A 7,795-nucleotide genomic window follows, 5' to 3' on the forward strand; every position below is an offset into this window, starting at 1 on the left:
CTAATAATGTAGTCCAATTTATCTTTGATGCTGTATTCATCGCATATTGCCTCAAATTGGTCACAGATTCGTTCAGCTGTGTGTGAGCCTTTGAAGCGATTGCAGGCCAAGAGATTAGTCTTTAGCTGTATCCTCTCTGTCTCTCTCTCTATCCAGTGGACAGTGATACCAAGGAATCCCCTCATCTTTCGGTCAGACCAAATGTCCACAGTGACTGAAACATGCTCAGTGTTGCTCAATTGAGTTTTTAATCTTGAACGTCTCTCCGCAGCGATGCTCTCTGTTTTTGATGTCAACGTTCTGCGACACACTGGGCTGTACTTACTGTCAACTACTGTCAGAAAGTGACGAAAACTCTTGTTTTCCACAATAGACAGGGGAAGGTTGCAATCAATAATCAAGTCGGACAGTATTGCATTAGTGATAGCTTTCTGCTGTGGATGACTCATGCTGTAATGCCCTACACGAATGTCCAAGAATTGTGAGATTGAAGGCTGTTGTGGTTCATCTATGATGCTTTTATTCATCTGGTATTCTTCAAATCTGTAACAGGTAAGCATATCAAACAGATGTCAGAAAATGCTAACATTGTGTTAACATTATTTTTTGTGGTTAATATTAATTGTATTGTATACTGTAAGAGTGTGTATGTTTTAACATTACATTGATAAAATAAATTTCATTTTCAGTGTACCTTTTCTTATTAATATTTTTACTGCTGTACCTTGCCATCAAACAGCCCTTTCCAACAGGAAACTGAAGTATGCTTGTCAATTCACTCTCTCCGACATACCAGATTCCATTGGCAAAAACAGCAATTTTACCTGCATCATACAGAAATTGTTGGTCTACTGCTGGCTCAATGATTAAGTCTAATTGTGCAATTCTATGTCTTCGGTGATAATTCAGCTTAGTCGTGAATTACCTAAATTACATTAACAACCTTAAGGAGGCAGCAGTAGACTAGCAGCTAGCAACTCCAATGTGCTGCAAAGTAAAATTGCCATTTATATCAATGGAATCTGGTGTGCTGGAGAGAGTGAGATACTTAGTTTTCCTATCGGAAAAAATCGTCTGGCAGCAAGCTAAAATGGTACACATATTCGTAATATAGGCTAAAGTACATTAAACTGACCTTGATTTGATTAGGCTTGCCTAAGTTTTGCTGCTGGCAGCAGTCTACTGTGTATGATCCACTGACTAGCTAAACTATCCAGTCTCAAGCTTTTGGTTAATTTATAATCACCCCCGTGATTCAGATACGGGCATTCATAAAGCGGTCCTAGTTAAATCAACCCTAAACGTTCGTTTTCAAAGATGTGCAACTCACCGAGTGGTTAGTGGTGTTTGCTGATGTTCCAAAACGAGTGTCTTAGCGAAATACAGTTTCTGTCGTGTTTAATTTTGCCATTTTGTATTCCAAATATCAAGCGGAAGTTAAGGAATGTTTAGCTTGGGTTGATTTAAGGATAATTTTATGAATGCTGACCATTCTGACGCAGGGGGTGATTCCAAATTAGCCAAAAGCTTGAGACTGGACCATTTATCAACATTTTGATGTCAAAAATTCTTTCATCCAAGACAACCCATAAAGGGAGCTTAACGTGCAAAATAGTAAACTTATACATACATGAACCCACAGGAGATACAGTTTACCATGTTTTTAAGTCAAGGTGGTGTTAACAGTGAGTTTACAGTCTCATTGATATGTAGCTAGCTAGCAATTCAGTTACTCAGCCAACAAGCTAGTGTTCAAAACTTACCGTTCTTTGTGTAACTTCAAATGTCGGACGAAGTTCGAAGTTGTCGCGTCTCCGTCTGTAATCTTGCTCCCGCATGTTTTACAAACTGCAATTCTTTTTTTGTTTATCACCTCATAGTTTTTGTACCCAAACGAAACTACCTTTGGTATCATTTTTGCCTACTGTTGCGCGCGTTTAGTTTGTTCCTCTTTATTGTTTGTCTCGTACTTTGATTGGTTGGATGCTGTCAGGTCGAAACAACGTGGATCTAATTTGATTGGATGTCTTGCCATACACACTTAACGCTGCGTGAATCACGCACACAGATGTACACAGGTGCAAAGGGAGAAAGAGTGATCAGTGTCGTGTGAACATACTTTTTAATCTTTGGGTTCGAGGAAAGTAGCAAGTCTTTTCAAGTCAAAAGGGTCAAGTCCAAGTGAAATCACGAGTCACTGATGTTAAAGTCCAAGTCGAGTTGCAAGTCTTTTAAGATTTTGTCAAGTCGAGTCTAAAGTCATCAAATTTATGACTCGAGTCTGACTCGAGTCCAAGTCATGTGACTCGAGTCCACAACTCTGCTGATTTCCACCGGGGACGTAAGCGCCGCGGAACGGCTGCACCGCGGTCACCGCTGCTGATCGCTGCCACCCTAATCAATGAAACCATTTCCACCGGGCGCGCTGCGGAACGTCGCAGCAGCGTCCAAGGAGCGGCACGCCGCACCGCAGCGCTATCATTCCGTAGCACTTCTATTTTTGACGCGAGCCGTTGCTGAACCGCGTCAATTTCAACAGAGCAGATCGAGCCGGGCAGGAAGTAAAAAAGTAAAAGCCATAGAGCATCCGGTCAATTTTCAAAATAAAACACAATACTCAGCTCATGTCATGACCGGTGGAACCAGGTCAATCAATCAAAGGGTCTCAGAGGGTCGGTGTGGGTACCGGATTGACTCGGCTGCCAGAAAGACTCAGGGTCCTAGATGTGCAATAATGACGCACTTCCTGTAAACGCTGTCTTTTAAATGGCATGCGCGTTTCATTCATTCCCATGTTATTCCCAAGTATTAACGATCTCCTTTTGTTTTCTAATCTATGAATAATAATCTAATGTACAAATTATTGTTGCCTATACTTGGGTAATATATAAAATAAGAATCGGTTAACTCCATTCACTGAACGGGGCGATCCACTTTATTTCCAGCGCTCCCAACACAGAGACAAAACAGCAACCCACACGCAGACACTTCCGTTCTCTTCCTTCAGAATAAGAGTCCCTAACAGGAACTGGGTTACAAATGCATTCATCAGTGCTTTAAGACGCGTTTCCAATGGCTTTGTTTGTGCGAAAGAACGGGCTGCGTTCAATGAAATCAAAACCAAGACGGATTGAGCCTTCTTTTTATGTCCATGATTGGGCCCCGTTTATAAACAACCCTTCCGGATTTTGTCCATTGGCTTGTGTCGATACGTCAAGTGTCGATGCGTCATCTGTAAGCGCAGGACCCCGAGTCAATCTGGCAGCCGAGTCAATCTGGTACCCACACCGGCAACATGGACGACGAGAAACTGATTGTCGAAGTGGAGCAACATAAAATAATTTATGAAATAAATCATCCTTTTTATAAGGACAATGTCAGAAAGGACAAAGCCTGGCATTTAATTGCAGTAGTTTTGGGAGTGGAAGGTGAGTACATTAGGTTTAGGATTATCGCGTGATCGCATGATCTCGCGTGAGATCATGCTGGCTTGCAAGACAGCGCTAAGCTGCCGTTACGCGCCCGGTGGAAATTGACGCGTGGCAGAGATCGCAGCCGTTCCGCGGCGCGTACGTCCCCGGTGGAAATCAGGCGTCAGTGTGTTCTGGGAGATATCAAATTTTTGGAGTGAAGATAACATTCCCACAGCGCTCATGTTGAAATAGTTGGTGAAATTTATGCGCATCTCCAGCATCTTAAGTTGTTTGAGTCTGGACAGAACCACAAGGCTTGGTTCTGAAACTGCAAAAAAAGTTCCCACTTAACATGGATAAGAGTTAAAGTTAAGGCTGATCCATGTCAACTGCTTTAGCTCTGTAAACAAGGTACCATTACGGATGGTGTGGGTAGTTGCTGGAGAGATCCAACCTTTTCAAATGTGTCAAAGGGAGAAAAAGACCCTCTGGAATATTGTTCAAATAGTTTCCCCTCAAGCTCAGAAAACAAATGGAGCTGTTTTCCTTATTGAATGAGTTAGGGTGAAGCTGTAGGGAGGCATTGTTAGTGCAAAGAAAACAAGAGCGGGTTGCGTGGTCACAACGCTGACAATTCCAATCCAGAATAACTTCCTCCAGGTAAGGAAAATTGGCAAATGCAACTTCTGGAATCTCAGTTTTGTATTATCTTGCAAGTCCAGTTTCATAAGTGAAGCTGGCAATCCTAGTGGTATTGATGTCAAATTGTTGTATCCAAGGGTCAGAACTTTTAGATCTGATAGCTCCTTGTAAACATCATCATGGATGTAAAATGACTGGTGGAAAGGGTTTCATTATAACAGTTCATTGGGAGGAAGAGCTGCTCTAGATGTGGAGTTCCAAAAGGGATGATGATTTTGAAAATGCAGCTAATCTCGAGATCCAGGACCTTAATGCTTTCCGGTAACCAGGGTAACGTGGTAAGGCTGTTTCCTGACAGATGTAGATAAGTGAGGTTGTGCAGACTCCTGAAAGCATCCTTGTGTATTCTGACTCCACAGGAGAGGCTGTTTATGTTTCGAATGCTATTGGGATCACAATTCCATGTCATTTTCAGAGTGAATAGATTTGGAATGCCAGAGAATTTATGCTGTCCCACTTCCCGTATCTTGGTGTGACTTAGGTCAACAAACGTTGCATTCATTGAAGTAAAAACAGGGATGTCATCGAGTGGCCTGTCAGTGCAGTATACCTCAATACCATTTTCATTATTGTCACATGGAAAAAACAGGGAGATTCTTCCTCTCAATAAAAGGAGTTGGCTCAGTAATAGAGTAACCACTTTTTGAAAAATACCCTGAAAAGAAAAATGGGAAAGTTTTTTCATCAGTTATTGTAACGGTGACTGGCGGTTTTGTATTGTATAGGTAAGTCAATAGAGTAAAATCGTTTTGAGTGTACGTTCCAAGAGTATAAAGGGATGGCATGTATGCCAAGCCATTTTAAAATTTCATCGAAGTCCACTCTGATCCTAATTTTAATTTCAGATATCCCCAAAAAAATACAGGCCAATAAAACATGAATGGCAAAAGTGACAATGAAAGTGTTAATTTTTATTAGGAAGGATGACGTTTGGGATATCTGAAATATAAATTGTTATTGGAAGAAGGTCATTTTGTTATCCTGAAATTGTTTTTACCGCAAAGTATTGAATCACAGATATCTGTAATAGATATCTAGCTATAACATGTTGAAACGGCTGGCCTAGGCACTAGACGAGATACAGTGTGTTACTCAATGTATACATCATGTCCTATAATCCTAAACATTTACATATTTCTTGATTATAATAATATTCACATGAACAATATAATGCTTTCATTCTCATGTTCCAAACTCACACCACAAGATTTTCTTTTTTTTTTAATTTAGAGCTGTCTTTTAATTGTCATTCTTTATTTAAGCCCTGCGTAGTACATTTCACACATGGCTAGTTGTATAGGTATGACAGATAATTACCCGCAATATTTCTAGAGGATTAAAATGTATAGTTTCAATCTTCAATCTAACGTGAGTCAGAGCCATCAATATAAAGAATTAACCTGGCTCCTTTGACAATGTCCAGACTGATGGAATTTGAAATAAACACATCTTTGACCTTTCTGATAAGAGGAACTTTAGCCTGTGCGACACCCCCCCCCCGAGTGTCGCACAGGCTAAAGTGCGCTTTCAACGAAGTGAAGAGGCTGCTTCGTGGGCAAGATGGTATCAGGCATGGCCTTTCTTATCCAGCACGGCTCCGGATCACACATAATGGAACTGAGAAACAGTTTCAAAGCCCAGAAGATGCCATGACCTACGTGAAAACCAAAATCCTTCATGGATCTATGTAAGGCTGGTAAACCATGGCTTTATTGATGTGACTTTATCCTCCATCACAGTAAAATGTTGGTGCTGTCCACTTTATTATCTGAATACATCGTTTTGGCTGAAAGACCGTATAGCTCAGATGAATGAATAATTACTTAGGCCAGATGAATGAATACATGTGGAAAGTACAGAAAAACCAGAAAAAAGCAGAAAACCAGAAAAAAGGTCCCATTTAGTCATGTCTTGTGTTTACAATTGACGAGAGATATCAGTATTGCTGAACAGGATATTTCAGTGTGTTCGAGTAGATTTAATCCTACATTTATTTGTTTTTTATTTCATCTCTGACTCTATGTCGAGACCTTCTAAAATCACTCAGCAGTTTGTCATGTAAAAAAGGAGACGCATTGTTATTGCTGACACTCCTTTACAGCCATATTTAGCTTTCTTATTCACTTTTTCTCTTATGGTGTTTACCCAGCCATGCAACACTGTCTTCTACGCCTTTGGGTTGAGAACATTTTGATATATGTAATGTTCAATGTGCCTTATGCTAATCTATGTTCTATATAAGTTTTAGCAGAGATCTGCCTTTCAAGTAAACTAGCGCATCCTTCTACAAGCACTTAAATGTGTAGTTGCTTCTGCGAGGGGGTTGGGAGTCACCTTGTTCGGATAGGTGAGGGGTGGGGATTCACTGTACCAGACTTAGTCAACTGTATGTTTTTTCTTTATCTTACTGTTATTCCTCAGGGATATTTTCAGCACATTGGGAAATGTAAAACTTTCATTACACCAATCTTCTCTTCTCTCGAATTTGATCATGGCTAACACAGACACTTCTAGAGTATCAGCTAGTTGCAATGTTACCTTTATAAGTTGGAATGAAAAGTCTTTAAATCATCCAGTCAAACGAAAGAAAGTAATGTCTCATTTGAATAAACTAAATGTGGGGATAGCATACCTACAGGAGACGCATCTGTCAATCATACCATTCTAATTTTCACTCAAAGTCCAGAGAGGCGGCCATCCTTATTAATAAGAACATTCCATTTGTTATGTCAAAGGTTGAAACAGATTCCTCAGGGCGTTATATAATTGTAGTAGGCAGACTATATAATACACCAGTTATCCTGGCTAATGTTTATGCCCCACATTGGGAAGACAGCTCTTTTTTCAAAGCCTTTTTTGCTCTACTCCCTAACATGGATACGCACAATCTTATACTTGGAGGGGATATGAATTGCGCACTATCACCTGTCCTAGACCGCAGTTCATCCAGAATTATAACCACATCCAATACAGCTCTACAAATACAATTATTTATTGACACAAACCATATATCTGATGCCTCATTCTTCTCACCAGTGCACGGGACGTACTCACGCATAGATTACTTCTTCTTGGATAAGAAGCTTCTTCCATTAATGACTAAATGTGAATATGAAGCAATAGTTATCTCTGACCACGCCCCCCTATTGATGAACCTACACATACCGGTCTCTCATGCCAACTACCGTCCCTGGCGTCTCAATACGTTATTACTTTCAGACGAAGATTTTATTAAATTTATATCCTCTGAAATAACTATATTCCTGAAGCATAATCAGACCCCAGGAATATCCCCTTAATTATTGTGGGAAACAATGAAGGCATACATGAGGGGACAGATAATATCATACAGTGCACGGCAAAGAAAATGTCGCAATGCAAGACTTGAACAAATAACTAATATTCTTGATCTCGACGCAACAATAGCTCTTACCCCAACTAATGATTTACTTAAATTACGATTGGCGCTTGAAACAGAGTTTAATTTATTGTCAACCAGACACATTGAAAACCTTGTTAATAAAACAAAGTAAAACAAAGTAGACCACGCGAATTTGGCGAAAAGGCTGGAAAAATCCTCGCTCATCAGCTCCGTCAAAAAACTGCAGATCGAACTATACCTGAGATAAATGATGAATTGAGCACTAGGCATACAGATCATTCAGAAATTAACTCATGTT

At 40.2% G+C, this 7,795-nt stretch overlaps 1 pseudogene across 1 annotated transcript; it reads right to left on the reverse strand.

The window, feature by feature from the left end:
• Positions 1–3,760: 3,760 nt before the first annotated feature.
• On the reverse strand, positions 3,761–4,617 carry LOC307079850 (toll-like receptor 8; annotated as a pseudogene). The gene has a single exon. The product of its transcript is annotated as a toll-like receptor 8 (transcript).
• Between the last annotated feature and the right edge of the window lie 3,178 nt (positions 4,618–7,795).

Source organism: Pollachius pollachius, assembly GCF_949987615.1.
Source record: "Pollachius pollachius genome assembly, chromosome: 8".
Taxonomy (NCBI): domain Eukaryota; kingdom Metazoa; phylum Chordata; class Actinopteri; order Gadiformes; family Gadidae; genus Pollachius; species Pollachius pollachius.